This window comes from Ranitomeya imitator, chromosome 7 (assembly GCF_032444005.1).
Source record: "Ranitomeya imitator isolate aRanImi1 chromosome 7, aRanImi1.pri, whole genome shotgun sequence".
Classification (NCBI taxonomy): domain Eukaryota; kingdom Metazoa; phylum Chordata; class Amphibia; order Anura; family Dendrobatidae; genus Ranitomeya; species Ranitomeya imitator.
Genome location: NC_091288.1, coordinates 137,873,553 through 137,888,010, shown reverse-complemented (window position 1 = coordinate 137,888,010; position 14,458 = coordinate 137,873,553). Strand labels below are relative to the sequence as shown.

Here is a 14,458-nt window from a genome sequence, read left to right as displayed (position 1 = left end):
AATAAATACATATATCCACCTCTATTAATAAATTAAATTAAAACCTCTGTGATCACATAAAGACCCTGCAGTTTGAGGCTTCTTAATTTATAGATCCAATACACCTCTTTCCCGTTCAGTTTTCTAATCCTATTTGGAATGTGAGCAGGGATATGATCAATAGGAATAATTTTTAACTTATTATAATCTTTATTATGAACTAAGGTATAATGTTTTGAAAGACTGTGGATAAGTACATGTGGGGGTGGCCTGGTTGCTAGGGAACCCCCACATGTACTTATGCTGGCTAACAGATGTAAATCATTCAGTTGCAGCACTAAAAACTAAAACTCAGAGCACTAAAAAATACCGTATTTTTCTGACCATAAGACTCTCTTTTTTTCCTCCACAAATTTTGGAGGAAAGTGTGGGTGCGTCTTATGGTCGGAATGTAGCATGTGGGGAGGGGGCAGCAGAGTGGGATCCCCTGGGATTCCACTTGCAGGAGGCAGAAAAATGTCCCAGCTGCCCAAATCCAGCACTGGGGAAACCATGTGGTCCTCATGATTAAAGTGCAGTGAATATTCATTAGCTGCTTCCCCGCCCACCTGTCGGCGCAGAGCAGTGAGCAGCAAATGAATACTCCTTCACTGAAACACACATGGTTTCCCCAGCGCTGGATTCCTGCAGAAGCTGGGGAGATCTGTGTCCGGTGGAGAAGGGGGCAGCAGCAGGGGCCAGAGGGGAGACACAAGATCGCTGCATACCTGACAGGCTGTGCTGGATGCTGAGGCATATAAGGACCTGTGTGATGTCATGAAGTGGACGGGCTGGAGCATCACATGGCAGCACAGAGCCCTCCCTCTTCTGATGACATCACAGGTCCTTCAGACTCCCCACTAGAATCTGCAAGCTTCCATTACCTGTGCTGTGGAAAGGCAACAAGAGGGAGGGCTTTGTGGTGTCATGGGATGCTCCAGCTTTTCACCTCACCACAGTGGCTGGCTGGCACAATTAAAAGGTTAGTCTTTACAACACACAATAAAGCACTCTGCCATTCCTGTGGTGAACTATAACTCCCAGCATGTCATAGGATCTGCAGGACAGGCTGGGAGTTATAGTTCTCCCATGGGTTCTTAAAGCAGCACTCCAGTGTTAGTTTTCAGTTCTGGAGTGGTGCTTTAAATATAAGCCCTGTGCCCCCATTCTTATACTCACCCTCCAGCATCTTCATATAGTACTTTACAGACACCACACTGGTTCCGCAGCACCATCTTCTACCCGCAGCTTCCAACATAATAACATACTATTATATATAATAACACCACATATAATAGTATGTTATTAAATTTTACCACATTTTTTTTTAAGCTTCAAATATTTTTTTCCCTATTTTCCACCTCTAAAACCTGGGTGCGTCTTATAGTCCGGTGCGTCTTATAGTCCGAAAAATACGGTACTTGGAGGACACCCGAGCGTGCTTGGGAAATCTCGAGCAACGAGTGTATTCTCTCATCACTAATCCTGATCTCACACTATATAGTGATGTCCCATACTAGTGGGACAATGTGAAAGAGTAAAAAAATGAATTTTATACACACACACACACTACACACACACACTACACACCAAAAGTTTGGACACACCTCATTTAAAGATTTTTCTGTATTTTCATGAGTATGAAAATTATACATTCACACTGAAGGCATCAAAACTATGAATTAACACATGTGGAATTATATACTTAACAAAAAAGTGTGAAACAACTGAAATAATGTCTTATATTCTAGGTTCTTCAAAGTAGCCACGTTTTGCTTTGGTGACTGCTTTGCACACTCTTGGCATTCTCTTGATGAGCTTCAAGAGGTAGTCACCGGGAATGGTCTTCCAACAATCTTGAAGGAGTTCCCAGAGATGCTTGGCACTTGTTGGCCCTTTTGCCTTCACTCTGTGGTTCAGCTCACCCCAAACCATCTCGATTGGGTTCACTCGATTGGGTTCAGGTCTGGTGACTGTGGGGGGCCAGGTCATCTGGCGTAGCACCCTATCACTCTCCTTCTTGGTCAAATAGCCCTTACACAGCCTGGAGGTGTTTTTGGGGTCTTTGTCCTGTTGCAAAATAAATGATGGTCCAACTAAACGCAAACCAGATGGAATAGCATGCCGCTGCAAGATGCTGTGGTAACCATGCTGGTTCAGTATGCCTTCAATTTTGAATAAATCCCCAACAGTGTCACCAGCAAAGCACATCACACCTCCTCCATGCTTCACCATGGGAACCAGGCATGTAGAGTCCATCCGTTCACCTTTTCTGCATCGCATAAAGACACTGTGGTTGCAACCAAAGATCTCACATTTGGACTCATCAGACCAAAGAACAGATTTCCACTGGTCTAATGTCCATTCCTTGTGTTCTTTAGCCCAAACAAGTCTCTTCTGCTTGTTGCCTGTCCTTAGCAGTGGTTTCCTAGCATCTATTTTACCATGAAGGTCTGCTGCACAAAGTTTCCTCTTAAAAGTTGTTGTAGAGATGTGTCTGCTGCTAGAACTCTGTGGCATTGACCTGGTCTCTAATCTGAGCTGCGGTTAATCTGCGATTTCTAATGCTGGTTACTCGGATAAACTTATCCTCAGAAGCAGAGGTGACTCTTGGTCTTCCTTTCCTGGGGCGGTCCTCATGTGAGCCAGTTTCTTTGTAGCGCTTGATGGTTTTTGCCACAGCACTTGGGGACACTTTCAAAGTTTTCCTAATTTTTCGGACTGACTGACCTTCATTTCTTAAAGTAATGATGGCCACTCGTTTTTCTTTACTTAGCTGCTTTTTTCTTGCTATAATACAAATTCTATCAGTCTATTCAGTAGGACTATCAGCTGTGTATCCACCAGACTTCTGCAGAACACAACTGATGGTCCCAACCCCGTTTATAAGGCAAGAAATCCCACTTATTAAACCTGACAGGGCACACCTGTGAAGTGAAAACAATTTCCAGTGACTACCTCTTGAAGCTCATCAAGAGAATGCTAAGAGTGTGCAAAGCAGTCATCAAAGCAAAAGGTGGCTACTTTGAAGAACCTAGAATATAAGACATAATTTCTGTTGCTTCACACTTTTTTGTTAATTACCATATATACTCGAGTATAAGCCGAGATTTTCAGTCCACTTTTTTGGGCTGAAAGTCCCCCTCTCGGCTTTTACTCGAGTCATATACCCGGGGGTCGGCAGGGGAGGGGGAGCGGGGGCTGTGTAGTTATACTTACCTGCTCCTGGCGCGGTCCCTGCAGTCCCTGGCTTCCCCGGCGCTGCAGATTCTTCCTGTACTGAGTGGTCACATGGCACCGCTCATTACAGAAATGAATAGGCGGCTCCACCTCCCATAGGGGTGGAGCCGCATATTCATTGCTGTAAATGATCGGTAACTGTGACCGCTCAATTACAGGAAGAAGCTGCAGCGCCGGAGAAGCCAGGGACTGCAGGTACCGCGCCAGGAGCAGGTAAGGGGAGCGCAGCGCTGCGCGATATTTACCTGCTCCTCGCTCTGCTGCGGCTCCGTCTCCAGCGTCCTCTAGCAGTGACGCTCAGGTTAGAGGGCGCGGTGACGTAGTCAGTGCGCGCCCTCTGCTGAGCGTCAGTGCTGGAGACGGAGCCGCACGAGGAGCAGGTAAATATTGAAAGCGCCGGCGTCCTGAGCAAGAGAGGTGAGTATGTGATTTTTTTTTTTTTTATGGCAGCACCAGCAGCATTCTATATGGCACAGCATTATATAAGGAGCATCTATGGGGCCATAAAGAACGGTGCAGAGCATTATATATGGCACAGCATTATATAAGGAGCATCTATGGGCCAAAAAAGTACGGTGCAGAGCATTATATATGGCACAGCATTATATGGCACATCTATGGGGCCATAAAGAACGGTGCAGAGCATTATATATGGCACAGCTTTATAAGGAGCATCTATGGGGAAATAATGAACGGTGCAGAGCAATATACCATATATATGGCACAGCTTTATAAGGAGCATCTATGGGGCCATAATCAATGGTGCAGAGCAATATACCGTATATGGGGCACAGCTTTATAAGCAGCATCTATGGGGCCATAATCAATGGTGCAGAGCATTATATATGGCACAGCATTATATGGCACATCTATGGGGCCATAAAGAACGGTGCAGAGCATTATATATGGCACAGCTTTATAAGGAGCATCTATGGGGCCATAATCAACGGTGCAGAGCAATATATATGGCACAGCTTTATAAGGAGCATCTATGAGGCCATAATGAACGGTATGGAGCATCTATTTTTATTTTTGAAATTTACGAGTAGCTGCTGCATTTTCCACCCTAGGCTTATACTCGAGTCAATAAGTTTTCCCAGTTTTTTGTGGCAAAATTAGGGGGGTCGGCTTATACTCAGGTCGGCTTATACTCGAGTATATACGGTATATAATTTCACATGTGTTAATTCACAGTTTTGATGCCTTCAGTGTGAATGTACAATTTTCATAGTCGTGAAAATACAGAAAAATCTTTAAATGAGAAGGTGTCCAAACTTTTGGTCTGTACCGTACCTTTGATCATTGTGGCCAAATCGTTCTATTTTAACTAGTGATGAACGAGTATACTCGTTGCTCGGGTGGTCTCCGAGGATTTGTTAGTGCTTGGAGATCTCGTTTTTGTTGCCACAGCTGCATGATTTACAGCTGCTAGACAGGCTGAATACATATGAGGAATGCCTGTTTGTTAGGGAATTCCCACTTGTTTTAAGGCTGTCCAGCAGCCTTAAATCATGCAACTGAGACGACGAAAACTAAATCTCCGAGCACTAACAAATACTCAGAGATCACCCAAGCGTGCTCGGGAAAACCCGAGCAGCGAGTATACTCTAGAGAATATAGGGGGTGCTCACTGCGCATACGAGGTGGTGCTCCAAGGTATTAGTTAGCAATAAATAACAAAAAAGTTTGGGCACTCAAATGAAAATTTATTGTCCAATGTAGACCAATGAGGTAAATACCACCACCATACAACAAAGAAAAAATACAGGATGACCCGATTGAAAGACAGATTAACTTTCGCAACGTTTTGGCACGAACATGCCTTTCTCAAGCTGAATCTGCTGTAGAAGGGGATCAATGGTAATGGGACCTAGTCTCCTTTCATGCCTGAATGGTGTGGGGGCGCGGACCACGAGTGCCAAAGTCTCTTGCAAGTAAAGTAAAGGGCAACTTGAAAATACTTTGCTTTCTTCTCATAGCTTTCTGCTTTGTGAGCTACCTCCATTTTCATTTACGGAGTGCTAGGCAACTGCTTAGAAGAACCCATGGCTGATCTTTTTTTTGCGCAAGGTGAGAGAAGGATAGGTTTTTAGAAACCTGGCAAATTTGCATCACCTGGTGTCACAAAACTGTATTTATTCTTAATTTTGACATATGTATTATTCAGTAGGCCCAGGGACCAGAGCCTACCGAGACGTTTGGAGAACCCAGGTTGGGACAAACAAGTCACCTGGCCACATACCTCAATAGACTGTCAGCTTCCTAAGCTTGCAGCTACATCCTCTTTGGGTGCTCTACAAAAGCGGGGTGCCACTTGTTGGGGTAGTTGGCTCTGGAACCTCCGAAGTCGCAGATGTTCTAATTCCCAGTGAGCCAGCGGATGGGTGAGACTGTCATTTGCATCATCTTGTGTATTCTGGGACTGTACTAAGTGTTACTTTTTGGATCACCAACAATTAATAACACCCCTTTGTGCTACCCTCACCCTGTGTTATCTGATTAATATTTTGCCCATGGGAAGGAAAAAGGGTGTTCAGGGGATGAGGCCTGGTCAGTGTGGTCTTTCTAAAGACATACCAGCCAGTGGATGAGGACCCACTGACCCTGGTGTCCCAACACTAGATGGCAGCGGTGGGATTCTACTCAGTCCGACAGATTCGGGGAGCTGCAGGAGACTAGTGTTTGTAGACCCCGTCCAAGGGCTCCACAACCAGGGAGACAGATACACAGACCCATAAGACCATAGGTGAGGCATAAACAGCAGGTTTTGGACACCACCATATCCAACCCCACCAGTTCGGCCTTGGGAAGAGGACCAGAGTGGATATACCGCCTCCATTAGTAAACTGCAGCTACAGGAGTTGTACCAGCTTCGATGGATTGAATACCGGGCACTGAAAATCGTTCAGATTTGATATCCAGGAATCCGTCCTTTATGAGAATGTTGAGTTTGACCAAAAGGAATTGAACTGCCTGTCAAATTAAGGATCCAGTGGTAGTTTAGAATGAAAACCCAGTCTCCAGCAGCCTGAATCCAGGAGTAGTTGATCACATTGAGACCTGGAAACTCAAGCGGGAGAAGGAGCTGGAGGAATTGTTCAGTATGTACGGGCAGATCCTTACCATCGAGCTGAAGAATTGTGGAGTAGGTGGTGCTACATCATTTGCTTTCATCAGCTTTCAGGATCCGTGGTGAGTGGAGGACACCATATTTGAACGCAATGGATACGAGTTTGGTTCTCGTCGGTTAGATGTTAAGTCTCCCAGTTCAAACCGTGGGTCAGGGGGAGAATATAGAGAACCCCACAGGAGAAATGGACACCCGTCCCGGGGTGAAATAAATAGAGTGCTCGCCTCAAAGCTTCCCCCTTCTGGAAGTTGGCAGGATCTTAAAGATCATATGAGAGAATTTGGAAATATCTGCTATGCTTATGTGGCACCCCTAGGGGTATTTGCCACAAAAATAGTTACTGACAGTAAGTACAAATACTAAAATAGCAAGACTGCACTACCACCTCCGGCCAGAAGGGGGAGCTCCAGAGACTCCCCTTGATCCATTCTGGTCTGAGAGAAGAAATGGCAGTTGGGCCAAGGAGCTGATAGTGAGAGGTCATACAGTTGAATCTCTAACAGCCCTGTGACTGTTACCAGGCCTAAATCACCGGCCTGAAGAGAAGAGGGATAGAGAAAAAGGACATTGTGAGAACCGGGTAGCATTAATCACTACCCAGAACAGGCGCAAAGACGGATACCGGATCCGTGGCTGTATTCATTATATATAATACAGCAACCGGAAAAACGTGAGGTGATATCAGCTTCACTAGGATCGGATGCAGCAACAGACACAGAGTTCAGCGGTACTCCCAGAGGGGGTAAACCGATAAAAGGACTCGGGTTGCCCGTCGAACCAGGACCCGGAGGGGACAGATTGGGCCGGCAGCCAGTTCACATACAGCAGCAGGGCCACACAGAAATTGCGCACAATAAGAGGCGAAGACCCCGGCAGGGTCAAAGTAACTCAGAGTTCCCATACAGACTCCGGTGACAGGACTGGTTGTAAATCCTTTTATGTTAAAGTAAACTGGTTAAACGTTTCAGTGCCTCAGTCTTTCATTTGGACAATAGCCATCTATCCAGGATCGAGATCGTCACCGCTGGGAGAACCTGCTGCTGATCAAGTAAGTGCCTGTCCCCTCATGATACCCCTTACACTGTGCATTGCCTGAGGCCACAGCACCGGGTCAAGCCACCCGTGACATCCCCCTCAAGAGACAGACTCCATTGGTCCGGTGCTGGGTATCCCGGTCTCCTGGGCGTCACACTTACGTACATAAGGATGGAATGTAGATTGTTGAGTTTATTCGCAAACAAGACATAGAATATGTTTTGAGGAAGCTGGAATACACAAAGTTTCATTCTCATGTAGTTGAAACCTCTTGCATTCGTGTCTGTGCTGAAAGAAATGCCTATGGACTGTCTCCGACAAGTGGAGAAGAATGATGGGAAGTCTATCATGTCTGGCTAATTAAATGGGAGAGGGATAAGACGACACCTCATTCATTCTTAATTGTGCCACACATAATACTCAGTACTCCCAGGGACATGAGCCATTGCAGATATGTGTCTGAATGTTGACTCTTGTAGGTTGAATTGATGCTTGTTGATCTGTTGAATGGCTGCCAATTACCTATTGTATCAGCCCCTATAGCTTATTGTTTTGCTAACCTTGGGGAACAAAGGAACAGGTTAATTGAATAATCAGTGTCTGTTAATTTGGTGGATGCCTGTTTAGTTACCTATTGTACCAGTCTATATAGCTTGTTGCTCTGCAAACATTGAAAGACTAAATATACAGGTTAATTGAACACACGAACAATGAGAGATCACCTCTTCCCACCTTTCCTCATACCTGTGGAAGAATGCTCTGGATAAGAGCCCTGGACTATATAAGGAGGATCTGCCTCTATTTCCAGAGAAACTACAGTGTGTCTGTAATGTCATGGTGCACTTTTGACCAGTCACAGGATCTATTTATAGTTTACATTTTGGCACCCTTTCTCTGGCCCAATCATATTAGACCTGTTCATGAAGAGAGATAACAAGAACCAATCAAAGAACACCAACTCATTTAAGCTGTTGCCGAGCCCCCAGTCAGATTAGCCCCTGATAAACTACTGATTCATACACTGCCAGGTCTGTGACGACATGCAACCACAAGCTTATGCAAACTGTGTAGTTTTCCATGTGAGTTGAGATGTGGACGGTACAGATGATAGTTCAGTGTGCTCTGTGGCTCGCTAAATTCGAATCTGACCAAAGTGGTACGTGAATATCGGAGCGTTTAGAACGAAGCGCCACCACATGGGAATAGGGATAAACAGTTGAAGGAAACCGGCAGTTTGGTGGAGAAACCCCATGATAGGCCCATTTTTTTCGCGGCGTGGTCTGTTACGGCAAACACATATCTTGACATGTTGGAATTGTATGCAGTGCCATAATTTCCAGAAGGTGTCATCTTTCAACAGGACGGCGCTCCTCCACACTACGCCACCATTGTTTGTGAGTTTCTGGATAGAACATTCCCCGCAGTGGATAGGTAGGGATTCTGTCAAGCCATGGCCACCACGATCCCCTGATCTGACTCCCAGAGACACTTATTTTTTGGGTTATGTGAAGCAACATGTGTACATTGAACGTATCAATGACATTAATGACTTAAAACTGAGAATCAGACGTTATTCACTCTGTTACACCAGACATCCTTACCTGTTTGTGGCAAGCAAGAACTTCACTATTGTATGGATGTGTGTAGGGCAACAAATGGAGCCCACATCGAGCTGCACTGAATAGGTATGAAACTGGGATTGCTTTTCTTTTATTTAGAGTAGATTTCACATTTCTATCATATTGTTGCTTTTCAGTGACTGATCAAAAGTGCACCATGACTTTATGGACTCACTGAATAAAGAACAGCAGCCCTGGCATCATGGCTACAATGGGAGGAATACAGATTTGATCCACTGCCCATTACTGCTCCTATGGAGATGTTTGGAGAGGTCACCAAGCCACAGACCTCAGTGGACTGTTAGCTTCCTAAGCTTGAGGCTATCTTCTCTCTGTGGGTGCCCACCAAAGGCGGGGTGCCACTAGTTGACTAGTTGTAACCACCGATCGACCAAACCGCTGCATGACCATCTCTACCCTCACCTACTGTATTCTCACCCATCCCTTGTAGATTGTGAGCCTTCGCGGGCAGGGTCCTCATTCCTCCTGTACCAGTTATGACTTGTATTGTTTAAGATTATTGTACTTGTTTTTATGTATACCCCTCCTCACATGTAAAGCGCCATGGAATAAATGGCGCTATAACAATAATAATAATAATAATAATAATAATAATAATAATAATAATAATAATAATAGTTGGGGTAGTTGACCCTCGAATCCCCAAAGTCGCAGATGTTCTAATTCTCAGCGAGCCAGCTGAAGGGTGAGGCTCTAACTGGTTAGAGGCTGGTTTCACACTTGCGTTGTGCAGAGCTGCTGAGGGCTGCGTACTTCCTCTTTGAAGCCCCACCCACTGCCGCATCTCTTCCATTCAGCTCCGTCTACGTTGGTATGCGTCCTGCACATAGCATAGGGTACACAGGCCATGCGAATGTATGCAGATGCCTCCGCATGCGTCGTTTTGATGCTGCGCCGAACGCAACATATTGCATTTTGTTGTGGCCGGCGCAGCGTCAAATTACACATGCGGAGGCATCCACATACATTCGCATGTCCTGTGTACCCAATGTTAACGATAGGTAAGCAGGATGCATGCCAGCGTAGGCTGAGCTGAATGGAAGAGGTGCTGCAGTGGGTGGGGCTTAACAGAGGAAGTACGCAGCCCTCCGCAGCTCTGCACAATGCAAGTGTGAAACCAGAGAAGAAAAATAACTTTTATTATATTACCTGTAGGGCAGTCCAGTCTGAGGGGTGTCGTATTCTTGGTCCTGCACCTCCCATCTTCTTACGATAGCTGTCTTGCTTTGTGTGGACATGTCACTCCGTCATTCACACAGTCCCCTCTGTATCGCACTTCTACCAATGCTGTATATGAGCCCTGAAAGGCGATTGCCGTAACTCATATCGGCCGAACCTGGTGACAGGTTCACATTAAGGTCTGAAACCTTGGTCAAAGTTATCTGAGCACACAAATCTCCAAGGCTGCCCAAACTTTTGCATTGCCCTACATTCCTTTTTGTAATTTTTTACTTGTAAAAAAAATGACTTTTTTGCCTAAAATACAAAGGAAATGTGTCATCATTAACTTTAGGCCTTTTAGAGATAATTTCATGTTCATTTTGCTTAACTGTTCACAATAACCGTAATTTTGACCTGGGGTGCCCAAACTTTTACATGCCATGGTAGAGCTGGAAGCTGTGCAGATCTGCCTATGTCTCATAGCTCCGATTAGATGCTTTAGGGTTCTCCTGGTATGCTCTGGCAGAGGTCTGACTTTCTATAGTGTGATCATTGATTGCTGGATCCAACTTAAGCGAGGCTTGTAGGGTAGGTGCCTCAGCCTGTGCTCCCCCATTCGGGGTTAGGGAACACTCTGCGTGGATTGTCAGAGCTTTCCGGGCAGTCCTTCACAGGTATCAACCTTGCGTCCTTCACAGGTATCAACCTTGCAGCTCTGAAAAGAAGCCACTTGCTGTTATCAGTGCCTAAAGTTTTATAGGGTCAACACCTTTGTTTTGGCAGATGCAAATCTGGGGAAGACGATACTGAAAGCAGCAGTTGACCAGGCAACTGCTTAACCCCTCTCTGACCTTAGACGTACTCTACCGTCGAGGTGCCCTGGGCCTATCTGACCCTCGACGGGCTAGTACGTCATAGCGATCGGCCGCGCTCACGGGGGGAGCGCGGCCGATCGCGGCCGGTTGTCAGCTGCCTATCGCAGCTGACATCCGGCACAATGTGCCACGAGCGGTCACGGACCGCCCCCGGCACACCGCGATCAGACATAATCGCGGTGTGCCGGCGGTATAGGGAAGCGTCGCGCAGGGAGGGGGCTCCCTGCGTGCTTCCCTGAGCCCCCCGCAGCAACGCGATGTGATCGCGTTGCTGCGAGGGTCTCCTTACCTCTCTCCCTGCTCCAGGCCTGGATCCAAGATGGCCGCGGCATCCGGGTCCTGCAGGGAGGGAGGTGGCTTCCAAGTGCCTGCTCAGAGCAGGCGCTTGGTAAGGCTGCAGCACTGTAAGTCAGATCGGTGATCTGACAGAGTGCTGTGCAAACTGTCAGATCACCGATCTGTGATGTCCCCACCTGGGACAAAGTAAAAAAGTTAAAAAAAAAATTTCCAAATGTGTACAAGAAAAAAAAAATAAAAAAAAATCCTAAATAATGAAAAAAAAAAAAAAAATTATTCCCATAAATACATTTCTTTATCTAAATAAAAAAAAAACAATAAAAGTACACACATTTAGTATCGCCGTGTCGTAACGACCCCACCTATAAAACTATATCACTAGTTAACCCCTTCAGTAAACACCGTAAAAAAAAAGAGGCAAAAAACAACGCTTTATTATCATACCGCCGAATAAAAAGTTGAATAACACGCGATCAAAAAGACAGATATAAATAACTATGGTACCACTGAAAACGTCATCTTGTCCCGCAAAAAACGAGCCGCCACACAGCATCATCAGCGAAAAAATAAAAAAGTTATAGTCCTCAGAATAAAGGGATGCAAAAATAATTATTTTTTTCTGTAAAATAGTTTTTATCGTGTAAAAGCGCCAAAACATAAAAAAATGATATAAATGAGGTGTCGCTGTAATCGTACTGACCCGAAGAATAAAACTGCTTTATCCAATTTACCAAACGCGGAACGGTATAAACTCCTCCCCCAAAAGAAATTCATGAATAGCTGGTTTTTGGTCATTCTGCCTCACAAAAATCGGAATAAAAAGCGATCAAAAAATGTTACGTGCCCGAAAATGTTACCAATAAAAACGTCAACTCGTCCCGCAAAAAACAAGACCTAACATGACTCTGTGGACTCAAATATGCAAAAAATTATAGCTCTCAAAATGTGGTAATGCAAAAAATATTTTTTGCAATAAAAAGCGTCTTTCAGTGTGTGACGGCTGCCAATCATAAAAATCCGCTAAAAAACCCGCTATAAAAGTAAATCAAACCCCCCTTCATCACCCCCTTAGTTAGGGAAAAATTAAAAAAAATGTATTTATTTCCATTTTCCGGCTAGGGTTAGAGCTAGGGTCAGGGCTAGGGTTAAGGCTACAGTTAGGGTTGGGGCTAAAGTTAGGGTTAGGGTTACATTTACGGTTGGGAATAGGGTTGGGATTAGGGTTAGGGGTGTGTCTGGGTTAGAGGTGTGGTTAGGGTTACCGTTGGGATTAGGGTTAGGGGTGTGTTTGGATTAGGGTTTCAGTTATAATTGGGGGGTTTCCACTGTTTAGGCACATCAGGGGCTCTCCAAGCGCGACATGGCGTCCCATCTCAATTCCTGTCAATTTTGCATTGAAAAGTCAAATTGCCCTCCTTCGCTTCCGAGCTCTGTCATGCGCCCAAACAGTGGTTTACCCCCACATATGAGGTATCGGCATACTCAGGAGAAATTGTACAACTTTTGGGGTCCATTTTCTCCTGTTACCCTTGGTAAAATAAAACACATTGGAGCTGAAGTAAATTTTTTGTGAACAAAAGTTAAATGTTCATTTTTATTTAAACATTCCAAAAATTCATGTGAAACACCTGAAGGGTTAATAAACTTCTTGAATGTGGTTTTGAGCACCTTGAGGGGTGCAGTTTTTAGAATGGTGTCACACTTGGGTATTTTCTATCATATAGACCCCTCAAAGTGACTTCAAATGAGATGTGGTCCCCCCAAAAAAATAATGTTGTAAAAATGAGAAATTGCTGGTCAACTTTTAACCCTTATAACTCCCTAACAAAAAAAAATATTCGTTCCAAAATTGTGCTGTTGTAAAGTAGACATGTGGGATATGTTACTTATTAAGTATTTTGTGTGACATATTATCTGTGATTTAAGGGAATGAAAATTTAAAGTTGGAAAATTGCGAAATTTTCCAAATTTATGCCAAATTTCCGTTTTTTTCACAAACGCAGGTAAAATCAAAGAAATTTTACCACTATCATGAAGTACAATATGTCACGAGAAAACAATGTCAGAATCACCAGGATCCGTTGAAGCGTTCCAGAGTTATAAACGCATAAAGAGACAGTGGTCAGAATTGTAAAAATTGGCCTGGTCATTGGCGTGCAAACCACCCTTGGGGGTAAAGGGGTTAAGCAATGGTGGAAAACTTTCTCTGGTAACTGTATAATGTTTAACCCCTTTATCCCCCAAGGCCCATTTTCACCTTCATGGTCCCAGGCCAAATTTTACAATTTTAACTAGTGTATATTTGTGTTAATAACTGGAACGCTTCAATGGATCTCACTGATTCTGAGAATCTTTTCTCTTGACACATCGTACTTCATGATAGTGGTAACATTTGTTCAATATGACTTTGCATTTATTTGTTAAAATATCAGAAATTTGGCAGAAACTTAGAAATCATTGCAATTTTCAAACGGCTAATTCTTATGTCCTTAAACAAGGGAGTTGTATGACACAAATTAGTGAATAAATAACATTTCCCAAAGGTCAAATTTACATTTGCATAATTCTTTAAACATATTTTTTTGGCTAGGAAGTTAGCAGGGTTAAAAATTGATCAGCAATTTCTAATTTTTCCAACAAAATTTGCAAAACCATTTTTCTAGAGACCACATCACATTTGAAGTGACTTTTGGGGTGCCTCTGTGACAGAAAATACCTAAACATGACAAGATGACTAATCGTCTCTCCTGGCTCTGCTATTTAACCTGGCTCTAGTCTTCAGCCTGTGCCACTTGTCAATGTTCTCTGGCTGGATTCACATCTCTGCTTGGATTCTCCTGGTTTCCTGACCAGTTCTGCAAAGATAAGTTCTGGCTTTGCTCATTTCAGTCCACATGTTGTGGACTTATTGTTCTGTGCATTCTATTTTTGTCCAGCTTGTCATTATGGATTTTTTCTGTTAGCTGGAAGCTCTGGGAAGCAGATTTACCCTCCACACCTTTAGTCAGGTGTGGAGATTTTGTAAACTCTGTGTGGATTGTTTTGTAGTTTTTATACTGACC

General features: G+C 44.3%; 1 protein-coding gene and 1 pseudogene across 2 annotated transcripts in view; both read left to right on the top strand.

Annotated features, from left to right (window-relative positions):
- The window catches only part of GLS (glutaminase), a 618,398-nt gene that overhangs the window by 68,627 nt on the left and 535,313 nt on the right, over positions 1–14,458 (top strand). The gene's annotated exons all lie outside the window — the stretch shown is intronic.
- On the top strand, positions 5,304–7,758 carry LOC138645753 (serine/arginine-rich splicing factor 9 pseudogene; annotated as a pseudogene).